Genomic DNA, 21,774 nt, shown 5'->3' on the forward strand with positions numbered 1-21,774 from the left:
AATAAAATAAAAAATAAAAAGTAGACAGCCTGCTGCTGTCTAATGCAGCTCTGCTAATCATCAGATGGGGTAGGAGAGGAGATAGGGGGCCCACATGGGTAACTGTGGGGCTCTGCCTTGATTAATACATGTTTGTAAAATAAACTGCATAATAAATACATGTAAATAAATGCGATGTCAATTGTGTGAGTTAGGGGCTGGGCAAAACTTCAGTCTTGTGAACAAGGTCTTCACATTTTTCATAGAGATAAGCAATTCATAGAGTACCCTTGGAAGGTTTTAAATGAAGTGTGAAGAATGACATCTTTGAGGGGCTCATTATCTGCATATTGTGTGTGTTTGTCACGGTGATGGTGTGGAAGAGGGAGGCGGTGGTTCAGGAACATGGCTACCATAGCATCCTACAGCAGTGAGTCCCACACACACACCTCAACACCTTCAAAGCACAGGGTACACACACCCACACTTGTCAACACCACATCATTGCCAAAGCCTTGCTACACTCTCTTTGGCCACATTAGATATTGATTTGAATCAGTTATCTATGTTTATTGACTTAAAGCATCTCAGACTTAACTCAGCACCCCCTCTCCTCCTCAGTGAGCACCGCTCTGACAGTGCTACCACCCCAAATGTTTTTTTTAACTGTGCAAGTCTGTTAAGGACAAATTCTTATTTACAATGACTGCCTACCCCAGCCAAACCCTAACCCGGACGTTGCTAGGCCAATTGTGCACCGTCCTATGAGTGTTCTCTGGAGGAGGTGACTGTGAAGGATGTGAGGATTCTGCCAAACATCGACTCCTCCTACCTGCCCATGATGCCAGACAGGATATGTGATGCTTGTCGACAACGTGTGGTATGACTGTGTGTGGGAGGGGGCTGTATACGGAAGTTTACATATACCTTAGCCAAATTCATTTAAACTCAGTTTTTCACAATTCCTGACATTTAATCCAAGTAAAAATTCTCTGTTTTAGGTCAATTAGGATCACCACTTTATTTTAAGAATGTGAAATGTCAGAATAATAGTAGAGAGAATTATTTATTTCAGCTTTCATTCCTTTCATCACATTCCCAGTAGGTCAGAAGTTTACATACTCAATTAGTATTTGGTAGCATTGCCTTTAAATTGTTTAACTTGGATCAAATGTTCCGGGTAGCCTTCCACAAGCTTCCCACAATAAGTTGGGTGAATTTTGGCCCATTCCTCCTGACAGAGCTGGTGTAACTGAGTCAGGTTTGTAGGCCTCCTTTTTCGCACACACTTTTTCAGTTCTGCCCACAAATTTTCTATAGGATTGAGGTCAGGGCTTTGTGATGGCCACTCCAATACCTTGACTTTGTTGTCCTTTAGCCAAATTGCCACAACTTTGGAAGTATGCTTGGGGTCATTGCCCATTTGGAAGACCCATTTGCGACCAAGCCTAACTTCCTGACTGATGTCTTGAGATGTTGCTTCAATATATCCACATAATTTTCTTTCCTCATGATGCCATCTATTTTGTGAAGTGCGCCAGTACCTCCTGCAACAAAGCACCCCCACAACATGATGCTGCCACCCCTGTGCTTCACGGTTGGGATGGTGGTCTTCGGCTTGCAAGCCTCCCCCTTTTCCTCCAAACATAACAATGGTCATTATGGCCAAACAGTTCTATTTTTGTTTCATCAGACCAGAGGACATTTAACTATAATTGACAAGTATGAGTGGTTTAGGTTCATTTCCCCATCCTTTGTGGGCCCAGTCAAGCAGCAGAAGGGCGCATTTTCCAATGTACTTTTAGCTGATGTTTACCCTGCAAGCTACTGGCAGAAAATTGTACAGTTGACTAAACATAATAATAAGTAGACCTAATGTACTTTTTTCTCCAACCCAACGTAGGCCTACCTAACAAAGTTAGAAAACATTATCCCTTTTTCACCATTGTTTGTAATAGTGTTTAATCGCAGTGACAGACATGATAGGATACATTGATTGATGAACCATGTCAAATTGTCTCGCTAATAACAGATCACATCACATATATGTACTGATCGATGGTCGGGGGGAGGATGTGCAGACTCCCAAGGAGCTCTTCAAACTACTCAAGAAGAGTGGATCAAGCATTAAGTTATTTTGGATTACAGATGTCACTAATTGCGGTGAAGCTGTGCCAAACAACTTCGCTGGAGTTAAAGGAACCATGAAACGTGTTTTATAAATACGTTTGATTGATTTATTGATTGATTGAGGTCACCTCCACAGTGGCAGGGAAAATAAAACAAAGTGAAGTGTCTTGCTTCTGTAGCAGACCAAGCAACCCCTGTTTCAGTGCTGTAGAAGTGAACTTCAATGAAGAACAACATAAGGAGAAAACCATCACTGAGGAACAGCAAGATGAAGCTGCAGCTGTGGCCAAGTCAATGCTGAAAGTCTAGGCAGTTTTGTCATTGTCAGCTATGAAGACCGCCCCTTTGTAGGCCAGGTGCTGAAGGTGATTGGGAGGAAGTGCAAATCACTTGCATGCAGGAGCATGGAGTGAGGAATGTTTTTGTCTGGCCCCCTGTGCCAGACATTACCTTCTACTATGAAGGAGATGTGAATTCAATGATCAGTGAACCCGAGCCCTTCAGCTCAAGAGCATCTCGGCTGTCTGACACAGACTGGGCTACTTTCATGTCACACTAGTGCAACAACATCAAACACACTGTTTTAAGAATCCAAGTTGTATTATTTTCAGCTTCAATGAGTTTGTGTTACAACTTTTTCTACAAAGTTATAATTTCTTTGTCTTTAATATTTGAATCTCATGAATTGTTTACACAAACTTTTTTAATTCTAATTTTTAATCTTGCACTGTACTGCACAAACTTAATCACATCTGTTTATGTTTTAATATTAGAAATATAAAAACTTTATTGTCCACGCAATGTGGAGATTAATGTTTTTAGAAGATATTGCACAAACATTTTACTTTTTCTTAAAATTGTAATGGAGAATAACACTTTTTTATGCATTTTATATTTTAATGTTTGAATATTAAATTACTGTATTTCAGTATCTTTAATATTCATTTATTACAATGATTCTTAATACTATTTTTAACATTGTTTGAAGAATTCATCATAATGCACAATTTTAATCCTGTTTTTAGAAGTTCATTGTTATGTTCATGATGAAATGTTTCTGTGTGATACTCATTTGAGTCACTTTTGTGGTATTTCACGAAGCATTAAAGGCATCGTTGTTGTTGAATAAGAAACCATGTTTACCTGTAATGTGTGTGTGTTTGATTAAGAGGGAAATAGAGAGAGATTTGTCTAAAACATTACACCTTAACAAAATACTCATGCGGTGTGACCGGCAATGATAATTCGGTACAACCAGTGTTATTTGAATTGTTTTTTTAAACATGAATATGTTATTGTTTTAAAAATGCAGAAAGAAGCTCAGTCTATAAGAGAAAACCATAACATTTTACAGAAATGAATTTTTCTCATTTATTTAACAAAAATTGTAGTTGACAGTCATTCAAAATGAGGGGTGGTCCAGTGAAAAGTGAAAAAACAAAGATACAGTATAATTTACATATATTTTTATTTAATGGTGGCACCGAATGACTTTTTAGGAGGTCAATTTAACAATAGCATAAAAAATGTGTTCTGCGACAAGCTCTGAAAGTGAAACGCTAATAAGGGTAGTGGGGTTGTGGTCACAATCATTATTTGTCGCTACTTAAATCAGTTTCCGTAGTGTAGTGGTTATCACGTTCGCCTCACACGCGAAAGGTCCCCGGTTCGAAACCGGGCGGAAACAATTTTTTTGACCAGTCGAATTATATTTATTACATTTTCAACAAAATCATTAGTGGAGCGAAGAGCTAGAAATGGCAGCTTTCACCGATGCGGCCAATTAAAAATGTAACTCGCAATGTCAAAGGGTCACAAAATGCGACTAGATGCTCACGTGAGGGTAGCCTCGTGATATCTCTCAATATTGGCCACCATAAATGTTATATTTTTGTCATATATATATATATAACTATAATAACTACAATTGACAAGTATGAGTGGTTTAGGTTCATTTCCCCATCCTTTGTGGGCCCAGTCAAGCAGCAGAAGGGCGCATTTTCCGATGGACTTTTAGCTGATGTTTACCCTGCAAGCTACTGGCAGAAAATTGTTGTTGTTATGTTGTGTTGTCATGTGTTGCTGCCTTGTCAAGTTGTTGTCTTTAGGTCTCTCTTTATGTAGTGTTGTATGTCCCTCTTGTTGTGATGTGTGTTTTGTCCCTTATATATATTGTTTGTTTGTTTTTAATCCCAGGGCCATTCCCTGCAGGAGGCCTTTTGCCTTTTGGTAGGGCAGTCATTGTAAATAAGAATTTGTTCTTAACTGACTTGCATAGTTAAATAAATACCAAAAATAACATAATAAAAACGTGGAAACAGCATGTGGAGGGCAATATGAAGTTTTAATTGATAACCACCTAATGGCATGAAAAAGTGTTTCCGCCCGGTCTCGAACCGGGGACCTTTCGCATGTTAGGCGAACAGGATAACCACTACACTACGGAAACTAATGTAAGTAGCGACAAATTGTTGATTGTGACCACAACCCCACTACCCTTAATAGCCAGGTGAGATACTAGACCCTATAGAAATAGAACATATTGTAAGTATGACCAAAACATTTTTTATAAATAAAATGGTTAAACGCTAGTAAGGAAGGGCAAATGTCTGGCCTCTCCGTCGGGGAATTGAACACCAGTGTGACAGGCATGGATACAGACATGGTTGAGTGGACTGGCATTAAATCGGCCAGTTCCGAAGCCTTTCAGGTTACATTGATATTGAGGTGTAACCTACAAACAAAACCACAACTGAATATGATTACAATTTTGGCTACTATTGCAGGTTCGGTGTCCTTCAACAACTTTGATGACGTTCATCTGGGTCATATACGCTGGGAACAAAACAAGTCGAAACTGGGAGGGACAACCTGAAGATTGCCCAATAAGAAACACATGCAAAACATTTTAAAATGTTTTATGTTATGTGCCCTGAACATGACCATGATATGCCTAATGATTTTTCTGAAAGTCCCCGACAACACTCGCCACTACACTTGGCCACAGCATTGCCTACTTAACTCACTCAATAGGTAAGAACATATTTATACTAACAAGCGATTATACAATGGGGCCGTGACTAAGCGGGTCATTTAGACAATCCTCACAATTGTTTATAAGCAGTGCTCTTCTGACGAAGGGATTGTGTTATCATATGTGAGCTACACAGCTAGCTAGATGAACTAGACTTTTTCTGGGCAAGATGGCGAACCGTCAGTACAGCTCTGTTTGTTTAGTACCAAAATGTAAAAAATAAAGTTTTAATTTGTTACATTTTACATAACTTTTCCTTATTCACCTGGGAAGTATGAAAAAACATTTTTGCTGCCTTGTCAAGTTGTTGTCTTTAGGTCTCTCTTTATGTAGTGTTGTATGTCCCTCTTGTTGTGATGTGTGTTTTGTCCCTTATATATATTGTTTGTTTGTTTTTAATCTCAGGGCCATTCCCTGCAGGAGGCCTTTTGCCTTTTGGTAGGGCAGTCATTGTAAATAAGAATTTGTTCTTAACTGACTTGCATAGTTAAATAAATACCAAAAATAACATAATAAAAACGTGGAAACAGCATGTGGAGGGCAATATGAAGTTTTAATTGATAACCACCTAATGGCATGAAAAAGTGTTTCCGCCCGGTCTCGAACCGGGGACCTTTCGCGTGTTAGGCGAACGTGATAACCACTACACTACGGAAACTAATGTAAGTAGCGACAAATTGTTGATTGTGACCACAACCCCACTACCCTTAATAGCCAGGTGAGATACTAGACCCTATAGAAATAGAACATATTGTAAGTATGACCAAAACATTTTTTATAAATAAAATGGTTAAACGCTAGTAAGGAAGGGCAAATGTCTGGCCTCTCCGTCGGGGAATTGAACACCAGTGTGACAGGCATGGATACAGACATGGTTGAGTGGACTGGCATTAAATCGGCCAGTTCCGAAGCCTTTCAGGTTACATTGATATTGAGGTGTAACCTACAAACAAAACCACAACTGAATATGATTACAATTTTGGCTACTATTGCAGGTTCGGTGTCCTTCAACAACTTTGATGACGTTCATCTGGGTCATATACGCTGGGAACAAAACAAGTCGAAACTGGGAGGGACAACCTGAAGATTGCCCAATAAGAAACACATGCAAAACATTTTAAAATGTTTTATGTTATGTGCCCTGAACATGACCATGATATGCCTAATGATTTTTCTGAAAGCCCCCGACAACACTCGCCACTACACTTGGCCACAGCATTGCCTACTTAACTCACTCAATAGGTAAGAACATATTTATACTAACAAGCGATTATACAATGGGGCCGTGACTAAGCGGGTCATTTAGACAATCCTCACAATTGTTTATAAGCAGTGCTCTTCTGACGAAGGGATTGTGTTATCATATGTGAGCTACACAGCTAGCTAGATGAACTAGACTTTTTCTGGGCAAGATGGCGAACCGTCAGTACAGCTCTGTTTGTTTAGTACCAAAATGTAAAAAATAAAGTTTTAATTTGTTACATTTTACATAACTTTTCCTTATTCACCTGGGAAGTATGAAAAAACATTTTTACACCGCTTACTTTCTGAAAACAGTCAAATCGCGAATGATATCCATGGAAGGGCAACAGTCTGGTTTCAGTCAGGGAATTGAACCCCAGTGTGACAGGCATGGATACACTGACCACGATACTAAGGTTGAGGGGACTGGCATTGCATGGGTTATTCGTATTATGTGTTGGTTGTGGAACTTTGGTGTCCTAGGAATGTATTTATCTGTGTCTTTTCTATATGTCCAGGGCCGAATGTATGCACAGGCTTACCAGGGCTGAAACCCTTGGGCCCAGGCCTGTGGTGAGCCCCAATACTAAGCAAATGTAAAAAATGTTTTAACAAAAAGGAAATGTATACTGTATATATTATATGTAGTATATATTATGTCTTTTTTTTTATTTACTGCAACTGCCAACCACAGGAGGACTCAGGAGCCCACTCTCAATGAGTGTAGAGGGCACCCTCATAGACGTCATCCTGACCAACTGGCCCTCCAAATACACCTCCGCTGTCTTCAACCAGGATCTCAGCGATCACCGCCTCATTGCCTGTATCCGCTACGGAGCCGCAGTCAAACGACCACCCCTCATCACTGTCAAACGCTCCCTAAAACACTTCTGTGAGCAGGCCTTTCTAATCGACCTGGCCCGGGTATCCTGGAAGGACATTGACCTCATCCCGTCAGTTGAGGATGCCTGGTCATTCTTGAAAAGTAACTTCCTCACCATTTTAGATAAGCATGCTCCGTTCAAAAAATGCAGAACTAAGAACAGATACAGCCCTTGGTTCACCCCAGACCTGACTGCCCTCGACCAGCACAAAAACATCCTGTGGCGGACTGCAATAGCATCGAATAGTCCCCGTGATATGCAACTGTTCAGGGAAGTCCGGAACCAATACACGCAGTCAGTCAGGAAAGCTAAGGCCAGCTTCTTCAGGCAGAAGTTTGCATCCTGTAGCTCCAACTCCAAAAAGTTCTGGGACACTGTGAAGTCCATGGAGAACAAGAGCACCTCCTCCCAGCTGCCCACTGCACTGAGGCTAGGTAACACGGTCACCACTGATAAATCCATGATTATCGAAAACTTCAATAAGCATTTCTCAACGGCTGGCCATGCCTTCCGCCTGGCTACTTCAACCTCGGCCAACAGCTCCGCCCCCCCCGCAGCTCCTCGCCCAAGCCTCTCCAGGTTCTCCTTTACCCAAATCCAGATAGCAGATGTTCTGAAAGAGCTGCAAAACCTGGACCCGTACAAATCAGCTGGGCTTGACAATCTGGACCCTCTATTTCTGAAACTATCTGCCACCATTGTCGCAACCCCTATTACCAGCCTGTTCAACCTCTCTTTCATCTCGTCTGAGATCCCCAAGGATTGGAAAGCTGCCGCAGTCATCCCCCTCTTCAAAGGGGGAGACACCCTGGACCCAAACTGTTACAGACCTATATCCATCCTGCCCTGCCTATCTAAGGTCTTCGAAAGCCAAGTCAACAAACAGGTCACTGACCATCTCGAATCCCACCGTACCTTCTCCGCTGTGCAATCTGGTTTCCGAGCCGGTCATGGGTGCACCTCAGCCACACTCAAGGTACTAAACGATATCATAACCGCCATCGATAAAAGACAGTACTGTGCAGCCGTCTTCATCGACCTTGCCAAGGCTTTCGACTCTGTCAATCACCATATTCTTATCGGCAGACTCAGTAGCCTCGGTTTTTCGGATGACTGCCTTGCCTGGTTCACCAATTACTTTGCAGACAGAGTTCAGTGTGTCAAATCGGAGGGCATGCTGTCCGGTCCTCTGGCAGTCTCTATGGGGGTGGCACAGGGTTCAATTCTCGGGCCGACTCTTTTCTCTGTGTATATCAATGATGTTGCTCTTGCTGCGGGCGATTCCCTGATCCACCTCTACGCAGACGACACCATTCTATATACTTTCGGCCCGTCTTTGGACACTGTGCTATCTAACCTCCAAACAAGCTTCAATGCCATACAACACTCCTTCCGTGGCCTCCAACTGCTCTTAAACGCTAGTAAAACCAAATGCATGCTTTTCAACCGGTCGCTGCCTGCACCCGCATGCCCGACTAGCATCACCACCCTGGATGGTTCCGACCTAGAATATGTGGACGTCTATAAGTACCTAGGTGTCTGGCTAGACTGCAAACTCTCCTTCCAGACTCATATCAAACATCTCCAATCGAAAATCAAATCAAGAGTCGGCTTTCTATTCCGCAACAAAGCCTCCTTCACTCACGCCGCCAAGCTTACCCTAGTAAAACTGACTATCCTACCGATCCTCGACTTCGGCGATGTCATCTACAAAATGGCTTCCAACACTCTACTCAGCAAACTGGATGCAGTCTATCACAGTGCCATCCGTTTTGTCACTAAAGCACCTTATACCACCCACCACTGCGACTTGTATGCTCTAGTCGGCTGGCCCTCGCTACATATTCGTCGCCAGACCCACTGGCTCCAGGTTATCTTCAAGTCCATGCTAGGTAAAGCTCCGCCTTATCTCAGCTCACTGGTCACGATGGCAACACCCATCCGTAGCACGCGCTCCAGCAGGTGTATCTCACTGATCATCCCTAAAGCCAACACCTCATTTGGCCGCCTTTCGTTCCAGTACTCTGCTGCCTGTGACTGGAACGAATTGCAAAAATCGCTGAAGTTGGAGACTTTTATCTCCCTCACCAACTTCAAACATCAGCTATCTGAGCAGCTAACCGATCGCTGCAGCTGTACATAGTCTTTTGGTAAATAGCCCACCCATTTTCACCTACCTCATCCCCATACTGTTTTTATTTATTTACTTTTCTGCTCTTTTGCACACCAATATCTCTACCTGTACATGACCATCTGATCATTTATCACTCCAGTGTTAATCTGCAAATTTGTAATTATTTGCCTACCTCCTCATGCCTTTTGCACACATTGTATATAGACCCCCCCCCTTTGTTTTCTACTGTGTTATTGACTTGTTAATTGTTTACTCCATGTGTAACTCTGTTGTATGCTCACACTGCTATGCTTTATCTTGGCCAGGTCGCAGTTGCAAATGAGAACTTGTTCTCAACTAGCCTACCTGGTTAAATAAAGGTGAAATAAAATAAAATAAAAAATAAAAAGTAGACAGCCTGCTGCTGTCTAATGCAGCTCTGCTAATCATCAGATGGGGTAGGAGAGGAGATAGGGGGCCCACATGGGTAACTGTGGGGCTCTGCCTTGATTAATACATGTTTGTAAAATAAACTGCATAATAAATACATGTAAATAAATGCGATGTCAATTGTGTGAGTTAGGGGCTGGGCAAAACTTCAGTCTTGTGAACAAGGTCTTCACATTTTTCATAGAGATAAGCAATTCATAGAGTACCCTTGGAAGGTTTTAAATGAAGTGTGAAGAATGACATCTTTGAGGGGCTCATTATCTGCATATTGTGTGTGTTTGTCACGGTGATGGTGTGGAAGAGGGAGGCGGTGGTTCAGGAACATGGCTACCATAGCATCCTACAGCAGTGAGTCCCCCACACACACACCTCAACACCTTCAAAGCACAGGGTACACACACCCACACTTGTCAACACCACATCATTGCCAAAGCCTTGCTACACTCTCTTTGGCCACATTAGATATTGATTTGAATCAGTTATCTATGTTTATTGACTTAAAGCATCTCAGACTTAACTCAGCACCCCCTCTCCTCCTCAGTGAGCACCGCTCTGACAGTGCTACCACCCCAAATGTTTTTTTTAACTGTGCAAGTCTGTTAAGGACAAATTCTTATTTACAATGACTGCCTACCCCAGCCAAACCCTAACCCGGACGTTGCTAGGCCAATTGTGCACCGTCCTATGAGTGTTCTCTGGAGGAGGTGACTGTGAAGGATGTGAGGATTCTGCCAAACATCGACTCCTCCTACCTGCCCATGATGCCAGACAGGATATGTGATGCTTGTCGACAACGTGTGGTATGACTGTGTGTGGGAGGGGGCTGTATACGGAAGTTTACATATACCTTAGCCAAATTCATTTAAACTCAGTTTTTCACAATTCCTGACATTTAATCCAAGTAAAAATTCTCTGTTTTAGGTCAATTAGGATCACCACTTTATTTTAAGAATGTGAAATGTCAGAATAATAGTAGAGAGAATTATTTATTTCAGCTTTCATTCCTTTCATCACATTCCCAGTAGGTCAGAAGTTTACATACTCAATTAGTATTTGGTAGCATTGCCTTTAAATTGTTTAACTTGGATCAAATGTTCCGGGTAGCCTTCCACAAGCTTCCCACAATAAGTTGGGTGAATTTTGGCCCATTCCTCCTGACAGAGCTGGTGTAACTGAGTCAGGTTTGTAGGCCTCCTTTTTCGCACACACTTTTTCAGTTCTGCCCACAAATTTTCTATAGGATTGAGGTCAGGGCTTTGTGATGGCCACTCCAATACCTTGACTTTGTTGTCCTTTAGCCAAATTGCCACAACTTTCGAAGTATGCTTGGGGTTATTGCCCATTTGGAAGACCCATTTGCGACCAAGCTTAACTTCCTGACTGATGTCTTGAGATGTTGCTTCAATATATCCACATAATTTTCTTTCCTCATGATGCCATCTATTTTGTGAAGTGCACCAGTACCTCCTGCAACAAAGCACCCCCACAACATGATGCTGCCACCCCTGTGCTTCACGGTTGGGATGGTGGTCTTCGGCTTGCAAGCCTCCCCCTTTTCCTCCAAACATAACAATGGTCATTATGGCCAAACAGTTCTATTTTTGTTTCATCAGACCAGAGGACATTTAACTATAATTGACAAGTATGAGTGGTTTAGGTTCATTTCCCCATCCTTTGTGGGCCCAGTCAAGCAGCAGAAGGGCGCATTTTCCAATGTACTTTTACATACTTCTACTGGCAGAAAATTGTACAGTTGACTAAACATAATAATAAGTAGAACTAATGTACTTTTTTCTCCAACCCAACGTAGGCCTACCTAACAAAGTTAGAAAACATTATCCCTTTTTCACCATTGTTTGTAATAGTGTTTAATCGCAGTGACAGACATGATAGGATACATTGATTGATGAACCATGTCAAATTGTCTCGCTAATAACAGATCACATCACATATATGTACTGATCGATGGTCCCGTCAGCCAAGACAGAAACAAGGAGAACATGTACCTACTCAGCACTCTGCGGGATATTTCCAGATTCAAACAAATCACCTGGAACCTTTCTGAAAAGTCCAGAAGGGGGCACCAAATGGTGTGATTGGGGCTGTGAAACGTTGTACAGACAAACACATTCAACGGGGGGAGGATGTGCAGACTCCCAAGGAGCTCTTCAAACTACTCAAGAAGAGTGGATCAAGCATTAAGTTCTTTTGGATTACAGATGTCACTAATTGCGGTGAAGCTGTGCCAAACAACTTCGCTGGAGTTAAAGGAACCATGAAACGTGTTTTATAAATACGTTTGATTGATTTATTGATTGATTGAGGTCACCTCCACAGTGGCAGGGAAAATAAAACAAAGTGAAGTGTCTTGCTTCTGTAGCAGACCAAGCAACCCCTGTTTCAGTGCTGTAGAAGTGAACTTCAATGAAGAACAACATAAGGAGAAAACCATCACTGAGGAACAGCAAGATGAAGCTGCAGCTGTGGCCAAGTCAACGCTGAAAGTCTAGGCAGTTTTGTCATTGTCAGCTATGAAGACCGCCCCTTTGTAGGCCAGGTGGTGAAGGTGATTGGGAGGAAGTGCAAATCAGGTGTCTGGCTAGACTGCAAACTCTCCTTCCAGACTCATATCAAACATCTCCAATCGAAAATAATTTTTAATTTTTAATTTATTTATTTATTTTACCTTTATTTAACCAGGTAGGCAAGTTGAGAACAAGTTCTCATTTACAATTGCGACCTGGCCAAGATAAAGCAAAGCAGTTCGACAGATAAAACGACACAGAGTTACACATGGAGTAAAAACAAACATACAGTCAATAATGCAGTATAAACAAGTCTATATACAATGTGAGCAAATGAGGTGAGAAGGGAGGTAAAGGCAAAAAAGGCCATGATGGCAAAGTAAATACAATATAGCAAGTAAAATACTGGAATGGTAGTTTTGCAATGGAAGAATGTGCAAAGTAGAAATAAAAATAATGGGGTGCAAAGGAGCAAAATAAATAAATAAATAAAAATTAAATACAGTTGGGAAAGAGGTAGTTGTTTGGGCTAAATTATAGGTGGTCTATGTACAGGTGCAGTAATCTGTGAGCTGCTCTGACAGTTGGTGCTTAAAGCTAGTGAGGGAGATAAGTGTTTCCAGTTTCAGAGATTTTTGTAGTTCGTTCCAGTCATTGGCAGCAGAGAACTGGAAGGAGAGGCGGCCAAAGAAAGAATTTGTTTTGGGGGTGACTAGAGAGATATACCTGCTGGAGCGTGTGCTACAGGTGGGAGATGCTATGGTGACCAGCGAGCTGAGATAAGGGGGGACTTTACCTAGCAGGGTCTTGTAGATGACATGGAGCCAGTGGGTTTGGCGACGAGTATGAAGCGAGGGCCAGCCAACGAGAGCGTACAGGTCGCAATGGTGGGTAGTATATGGGGCTTTGGTGATAAAACGGATTGCACTGTGATAGACTGCATCCAATTTGTTGAGTAGGGTATTGGAGGCTATTTTGTAAATGACATCGCCAAAGTCGAGGATTGGTAGGATGGTCAGTTTTACAAGGGTATGTTTGGCAGCATGAGTGAAGGATGCTTTGTTGCGAAATAGGAAGCCAATTCTAGATTTAACTTTGGATTGGAGATGTTTGATATGGGTCTGGAAGGAGAGTTTACAGTCTAACCAGACACCTAAGTATTTGTAGTTGTCCACGTATTCTAAGTCAGATCCGTCCAGAGTAGTGATGTTGGACAGGCGGGTAGGTGCAGGTAGCGATCGGTTGAAGAGCATGCATTTAGTTTTACTTGTATTTAAGAGCAATTGGAGGCCACGGAAGGAGAGTTGTATGGCATTGAAGCTTGCCTGGAGGGTTGTAAACACAGTGTCCAAAGAAGGGCCGGAAGTATACAGAATGGTGTCGTCTGCGTAGAGGTGGATCAGGGACTCACCAGCAGCAAGAGCGACCTCATTGATGTATACAGAGAAGAGAGTCGGTCCAAGAATTGAACCCTGTGGCACCCCCATAGAGACTGCCAGAGGTCCGGACAGCAGACCCTCCGATTTGACACACTGAACTCTATCAGAGAAGTAGTTGGTGAACCAGGCGAGGCAATCATTTGAGAAACCAAGGCTGTCGAGTCTGCCGATGAGGATATGGTGATTGACAGAGTCGAAAGCCTTGGCCAGATCAATGAATACGGCTGCACAGTAATGTTTCTTATCGATGGCGGTTAAGATGTCGTTTAGGACCTTGAGCGTGGCTGAGGTGCACCCATGACCAGCTCTGAAACCGGATTGCATAGCAGAGAAGGTATGGTGAGATTCGAAATGGTCGGTAATCTGTTTGTTGACTTGGCTTTCGAAGACCTTAGAAAGGCACGGTAGGATAGATATAGGTCTGTAGCAGTTTGGGTCAAGAGTGTCCCCCCCTTTGAAGAGGGGGATGACCACAGCTGCTTTCCAATCTTTGGCAATCTCAGACGACACGAAAGAGAGGTTGAACAGGCTAGTAATAGGGGTGGCAACAATTTCGGCAGATAATTTTAGAAAGAAAGGGTCCAGATTGTCTAGCCCGGCTGATTTGTAGGGGTCCAGATTTTGCAGCTCTTTCAGAACATCAGCTGAATGGATTTGGGAGAAGGAGAAATGGGGAAGGCTTGGGCGAGTTGCTGTTGGGGGTGCAGTGCTGTTGTCCGGGGTAGGAGTAGCCAGGTGGAAAGCATGGCCAGCCGTAGAAAAATGCTTATTGAAATTCTCAATTATGGTGGATTTATCAGTGGTGACAGTGTTTCCTATCTTCAGTGCAGTGGGCAGCTGGGAGGAGGTGTTCTTATTCTCCATGGACTTTACAGTGTCCCAGAACTTTTTTGAGTTAGTGTTGCAGGAAGCAAATTTCTGCTTGAAAAAGCTAGCCTTGGCTTTTCTAACTGCCTGTGTATAATGATTTCTAGCTTCCCTGAACAGCTGCATATCACGGGGGCTGTTCGATGCTAATGCAGAACGCCATAGGATGTTTTTGTGTTGGTTAAGGGCAGTCAGGTCTGGGGAGAACCAAGGGCTATATCTGTTCCTGGTTCTAAATTTCTTAAATGGGGCATGTTTATTTAAGATGGTTAGGAAGGCATTTAAAAAAAATATCCAGGCATCCTCTACTGACGGGATGAGATCAATATCCTTCCAGGATACCCCGGCCAGGTCGATTAGAAAGGCCTGCTCGCAGAAGTGTTTCAGGGAGCGTTTTACAGTGATGAGTGGAGGTCGTTTGACCGCTGACCCATTACGGATGCAGGCAATGAGGCAGTGATCGCTGAGATCTTGGTTGAAGACAGCAGAGGTGTATTTAGAGGGGAAGTTGGTTAGGATGATATCTATGAGGGTGCCCGTGTTTAAGGTTTTGGGGAGGTACCTGGTAGGTTCATTGATTATTTGTGTGAGATTGAGGGCATCAAGTTTAGATTGTAGGATGGCTGGGGTGTTAAGCATGTTCCAGTTTAGGTCGCCTAGCAGCACGAACTCTGAAGATAGATGGGGGGCAATCAGTTCACATATGGTGTCCAGAGCACAGCTGGGGGCAGAGGGTGGTCTATAGCAGGCGGCAACGGTGAGAGACTTGTTTTTAGAGAGGTGGATTTTTAAAAGTAGAAGTTCAAATTGTTTGGGTACAGACCTGGATAGTAGGACAGAACTCTGCAGGCTATCTTTGCAGTAGATTGCAACACCGCCCCCTTTGGCAGTTCTATCTTGTCTGAAAATGTTGTAGTTTGGAATTAAAATGTCTGAGTTTTTGGTGGTCTTCCTAAGCCAGGATTCAGACACAGCTAGAACATCCGGGTTGGCAGAGTGTGCTAAAGCAGTGAATAGAACAAACTTAGGGAGGAGGCTTCTAATGTTAACATGCATGAAACCAAGGCTATTACGGTTACAGAAGTCGTCAAAAGAGAGCGCCTGGGGAATAGGAGTGGAGCTAGGCACTGCAGGGCCTGGATTCACCTCTACATCGCCAGAGGAACATAGGAGGAGTAGAATAAGGGTACGGCTAAAAGCTATGAGAATTGGTCGTCTAGAACGTCTGGAACATAGAGTAAAAGGAGGTTTCTGGGGGCGATAAAATAGCATCAAGGTATAATGTACAGACAAATGTATGGTAGAATGTGAATACAGTGGAGGTAAACCTAGGTATTGAGTGATGAAGAGAGAGATATTGTCTCTAGAAACATCGTTGAAACCAGGAGATGTCATTGCATGTGTGGGTGGTGGAACTAATAGGTTCGATAAGGTATAGTGAGCAGGACTAGAGGCTCTACAGTGAAATAAGCCAATAAACACTAACCAGAACAGAAATGGACAAGACATATTGACATTAAGGAGAGGCATGCTTAGTCGAGTGATCAAAAGGGTCCGGTGAGTGGAGAGGTTGGTTGGTGATTTAGACAGCTAGCCAGGGCATCGGTAGCAAGCTAGCATAGGATGGAGGTCTATTGTTAGCCACCTCCTGCGCTCCGTCAGTAGATTAGTGGGGTTCCGTGTGGTAGAGGGGATCAATCCAAATCACACAACAACAACAAAAATAAAAAAACAATAGATATAGTTATAGAGGCCCAAGAAGAAAACATAATAATAATAATAAAAAAATAAATAAAAAATGTCCGATTGTCTATTCAGATAGCAGCCGGTAAGACAGCTAACGGTTAGCAGGCCGCAGATGGGCGTTCAGGTAACGTCGCGACGGAGGAGCCAGCCGAATAACTCCTTCGGTAGATAACGTCGGCAGTCCAGTTGTGAAGGCCCGGTGGGGCTCCGCGAAGGCAGCAAAACGGGTCCGGATAGGCGACTGCAGCCCAGGTGCGATTGATGGAACTCAGGAGTGATTGACGGAGCTTGCTAGCTCCGGAACAATTGATGTTTGCTCCGGAATCGACGAAGGCCGATAGTCACACGGATAGCAGCTAGCTAGCTGTGAGATCCGGGCATGAATGTCCAGAGAGCAGTCGAAATCCAGGGACATGGAGAGAAAAATTGGTCCGGTATGCTCCGCTCCGAGCCGCGCTGCGCCGTACAGAACTGGCGATAGACTTTCGAGCCAAAGGATAGCCGATGACCACAAACCGTGGTTAGCTGAACACCAACGACTTGCCAGTAAAGGAGCCAACTAGCTTCTGAACTAGCTTCTGGATTAGCTACTGGCTAGTTTCAGGCCAGCCTCCTGGAGTTTCTGGCTAGCTTCTTGGAGGATTACAGATCTGAGGTAAATAATACTTTTTTATAAATATACATTGGTGAGGCGGGTTGCAGGAGAGTGTTTTGAAGATGAGTTGATGGAAAATAAAAATAAAATGTATGTGAAAAAGTTGTAAATATATATATATATACAGGACACGACAAGACGAGGACAAAAGACGTCTGAACTGCTATGCCACCTTGGAGAAGATTGCCATCTTTGCAGTAGATTCAAGATTCAAAATCAAGAGTCGGCTTTCTATTCCGCAACAAAGCCTCCTTCACTCACGCCGCCAAGCTTACCCTAGTAAAACTGACTATCCTACCGATCCTCGACTTCGGCGATGTCATCTACAAAATGGCTTCCAACACTCTACTCAGCAAACTGGATGCAGTCTATCACAGTGCCATCCGTTTTGTCACTAAAGCACCTTATACCACCCACCACTGCGACTTGTATGCTCTAGTCGGCTGGCCCTCGCTACATATTCGTCGCCAGACCCACTGGCTCCAGGTTATCTACAAGTCCATGCTAGGTAAAGCTCCGCCTTATCTCAGCTCACTGGTCACGATGGCAGCACCCATCCGTAGCACGCGCTCCAGCAGGTGTATCTCACTGATCATCCCTAAAGCCAACACCTCATTTGGTCGTCTTTCGTTCCAGTACTCTGCTGCCTGTGACTGGAACGAATTGCAAAAATCGCTGAAGTTGGAGACTTTTATCTCCCTCACCAACTTCAAACATCAGCTATCTGAGCAGCTAACCGATCGCTGCAGCTGTACATAGTCTATTGGTAAATAGCCCACCCATTTTCACCTACCTCATCCCCATACTGTTTTTATTTATTTACTTTTCTGCTCTTTTGCACACTAATATCTCTACCTGTACATGACCATCTGATCATTCATCACTCCAGTGTTAATCTGCAAAATTGTAATTATTTGCCTACCTCCTCATGCCTTTTGCACACATTGTATATAGACTCCCCCTTTTGGTTTCTACTGTGTTATTGACTTGTTAATTGTTTACTCCATGTGTAACTCTTTGTTGTCTGCTCACACTGCTATGCTTTATCTTGGCCAGGTCGCAGTTGCAAATGAGAACTTGTTCTCAACTAGCCTACCTGGTTAAATAAAGGTGAAATAAAAATAAAATAAATAAATAAAATCACTTGCATGCAGGAGCATGGAGTGAGGAATGTTTTTGTCTGGCCCCCTGAGCCAGACATAACCTTCTACTATGAAGGAGATGTGAATTCAATGATCAGTGAACCCGAGCCCTTCAGCTCAAGAGCATCTCGGCTGTCTGACACAGACTGGGCTACTTTCATGTCACACTAGTGCAACAACATCAAACACACTGTTTTAAGAATCCAAGTTGTATTATTTTCAGCTTCAATGAGTTTGTGTTACAACTTTTTCTACAAAGTTATAATTTCTTTGTCTTTAATATTTGAATCTCATGAATTGTTTACACAAACTTTTTTAATTCTCATTTTTAATCTTGCACTGTACTGCACAAACTTAATCACATCTGTTTATGTTTTAATATTAGAAATATAAAAACTTTATTGTCCACGCAATGTGGAGATTAATGTTTTTAGAAGATATTGCACAAACATTTGACTTTTTCTTAAAATTGTAATGGAGAATAACACTTTTTTATGCATTTTATATTTTAATGTTTGAATATTAAATTACTGTATTTCAGTATCTTTAATATTCATTTATTACAATGATTCTTAATACTATTTTTAACATTGTTTGAAGAATTCATCATAATGCACAATTTTAATCCTGTTTTTAGAAGTTCATTGTTATGTTCATGATGAAATGTTTCTGTGTGATACTCATTTGAGTCACTTTTGTGATATTTCACGAAGCATTAAAGGCATCGTTGTTGTTGAATAAGAAACCATGTTTACCTGTAATGTGTGTGTGTTTGATTAAGAGGGAAATAGAGAGAGATCTGTCTAAAACATTACACCTTAACAAAATACTCATGCGGTGTGACCGGCAATGATAATTCGGTACAACCAGTGTTATTTGAATTGTTTTTTTAAACATGAATATGTTATTGTTTTAAAAATGCAGAAAGAAGCTCAGTCTATAAGAGAAAACCATAACATTTTACAGAAATGAATTTTTCTCATTTATTTAACAAAAATTGTAGTTGACAGTCATTCAAAATGAGGGGTGGTCCAGTGAAAAGTGAAAAAACAAAGATACAGTATAATTTACATATATTTTTATTTAATGGTGGCACCGAATGACTTTTTAGGAGGTCAATTTAACAATAGCATAAAAAATGTGTTCTGCGACAAGCTCTGAAAGTGAAACGCTATTAAGGGTAGTGGGGTTGTGGTCACAATCATTATTTGTCGCTACTTAAATCAGTTTCCGTAGTGTAGTGGTTATCACGTTCGCCTCACACGCGAAAGGTCCCCGGTTCGAAACCGGGCGGAAACAATTTTTTTGACCAGTCGAATTATATTTATTACATTTTCAACAAAATCATTAGTGATGTGAAGAGCTAGAAATGGCAGCTTTCACCGATGCGGCCAATTAAAAATGTAACTCGCAATGTCAAAGGGTCACAAAATGCGACTAGATGCTCACGTGAGGGTAGCCTCGTGATATCTCTCAATATTGGCCACCATAAATGTTATATTTTTGTCATATATATATATATATAACTATAATAACTACAATTGACAAGTATGAGTGGTTTAGGTTCATTTCCCCATCCTTTGTGGGCCCAGTCAAGCAGCAGAAGGGCGCATTTTCCGATGGACTTTTAGCTGATGTTTACCCTGCAAGCTACTGGCAGAAAATTGTTGTTGTTATGTTGTGTTGTCATGTGTTGCTGCCTTGTCAAGTTGTTGTCTTTAGGTCTCTCTTTATGTAGTGTTGTATGTCCCTCTTGTTGTGATGTGTGTTTTGTCCCTTATATATATTGTTTGTTTGTTTTTAATCCCAGGGCCATTCCCTGCAGGAGGCCTTTTGCCTTTTGGTAGGGCAGTCATTGTAAATAAGAATTTGTTCTTAACTGACTTGCATAGTTAAATAAATACAAAAAATAACATAATAAAAACGTGGAAACAGCATGTGGAGGGCAATATGAAGTTTTAATTGATAACCACCTAATGGCATGAAAAAGTGTTTCCGCCCGGTCTCGAACCGGGGACCTTTCGCGTGTTAGGCGAACATGATAACCAATACACTACGGAAACTAATTTAAGTAGCGACAAATTGTTGATTGTGACCACAATTGATTGTGACCACAACCCCACTACCCTTAATAGCCAGGTGAGATACTAGACCCTATAGAAATAGAACATATTGTAAGTATGACCAAAACATTTTTTTTAAATAAAATGGTTAAACGCTAGTAAGGAAGGGCAAATGTCTGGCCTCTCCGTCGGGGAATTGAACACCAACTTTGATGACGTTCATCTGGGTCATATACGCTGGGAACAAAACAAGTCGAAACTGGGAGGGACAACCTGAAGATTGCCCAATAAGAAACACATGCAAAACATTTTAAAATGTTTTATGTTATGTGCCCTGAACATGACCATGATATGCCTAATGATTTTTCTGAAAGCCCCCGACAACACTCGCCACTACACTTGGCCACAGCATTGCCTACTTAACTCACTCAATAGGTAAGAACATATTTATACTAACAAGCGATTATACAATGGGGCCGTGACTAAGCGGGTCATTTAGACAATCCTCACAATTGTTTATAAGCAGTGCTCTTCTGACGAAGGGATTGTGTTATCATATGTGAGCTACACAGCTAGCTAGATGAACTAGACTTTTTCTGGGCAAGATGGCGAACCGTCAGTACAGCTCTGTTTGTTTAGTACCAAAATGTAAAAAATAAAGTTTTAATTTGTTACATTTTACATAACTTTTCCTTATTCACCTGGGAAGTATGAAAAAACATTTTTGCTGCCTTGTCAAGTTGTTGTCTTTAGGTCTCTCTTTATGTAGTGTTGTATGTCCCTCTTGTTGTGATGTGTGTTTTGTCCCTTATATATATTGTTTGTTTGTTTTTAATCCCAGGGCCATTCCCTGCAGGAGGCCTTTTGCCTTTTGGTAGGGCAGTCATTGTAAATAAGAATTTGTTCTTAACTGTGCCAGACATTACCTTCTACTATGAAGGAGATGTGAATTCAATGATCAGTGAACCCGAGCCCTTCAGCTCAAGAGCATCTCGGCTGTCTGACACAGACTGGGCTACTTTCATGTCACACTAGTGCAACAACATCAAACACACTGTTTTAAGAATCCAAGTTGTATTATTTTCAGCTTCAATGAGTTTGTGTTACAACTTTTTCTACAAAGTTATAATTTCTTTGTCTTTAATATTTGAATCTCATGAATTGTTTACACAAACTTTTTTAATTCTCATTTTTAATCTTGCACTGTACTGCACAAACTTAATCACATCTGTTTATGTTTTAATATTAGAAATATAAAAACTTTATTGTCCACGCAATGTGGAGATTAATGTTTTTAGAAGATATTGCACAAACATTTGACTTTTTCTTAAAATTGTAATGGAGAATAACACTTTTTTATGCATTTTATATTTTAATGTTTGAATATTAAATTACTGTATTTCAGTATCTTTAATATTCATTTATTACAATGATTCTTAATACTATTTTTAACATTGTTTGAAGAATTCATCATAATGCACAATTTTAATCCTGTTTTTAGAAGT

At 41.7% G+C, this 21,774-nt stretch overlaps 5 non-coding genes across 5 annotated transcripts; 2 read left to right on the forward strand and 3 right to left on the reverse strand.

Annotated features, from left to right (window-relative positions):
- Window positions 1-3,723: 3,723 nt before the first annotated feature.
- Window positions 3,724-3,796, forward strand: trnav-cac (transfer RNA valine (anticodon CAC)). The gene has a single exon. It is a non-coding gene; the product is annotated as a tRNA-Val (tRNA).
- A 689-nt stretch (window positions 3,797-4,485) lies between these two features.
- trnav-aac (transfer RNA valine (anticodon AAC)) lies at window positions 4,486-4,558 on the reverse strand. The gene has a single exon. It is a non-coding gene; the product is annotated as a tRNA-Val (tRNA).
- Window positions 4,559-5,728: 1,170 nt separating this feature from the next.
- trnav-aac (transfer RNA valine (anticodon AAC)) lies at window positions 5,729-5,801 on the reverse strand. The gene has a single exon. It is a non-coding gene; the product is annotated as a tRNA-Val (tRNA).
- A 13,631-nt stretch (window positions 5,802-19,432) lies between these two features.
- Window positions 19,433-19,505, forward strand: trnav-cac (transfer RNA valine (anticodon CAC)). The gene has a single exon. It is a non-coding gene; the product is annotated as a tRNA-Val (tRNA).
- Window positions 19,506-20,196: 691 nt separating this feature from the next.
- Window positions 20,197-20,269, reverse strand: trnav-aac (transfer RNA valine (anticodon AAC)). Its single transcript has one exon. It is a non-coding gene; the product is annotated as a tRNA-Val (tRNA).
- Between the last annotated feature and the right edge of the window lie 1,505 nt (window positions 20,270-21,774).

The sequence above is a fragment of the Oncorhynchus kisutch genome, linkage group LG22 (genome assembly GCF_002021735.2).
Source record: "Oncorhynchus kisutch isolate 150728-3 linkage group LG22, Okis_V2, whole genome shotgun sequence".
Classification (NCBI taxonomy): domain Eukaryota; kingdom Metazoa; phylum Chordata; class Actinopteri; order Salmoniformes; family Salmonidae; genus Oncorhynchus; species Oncorhynchus kisutch.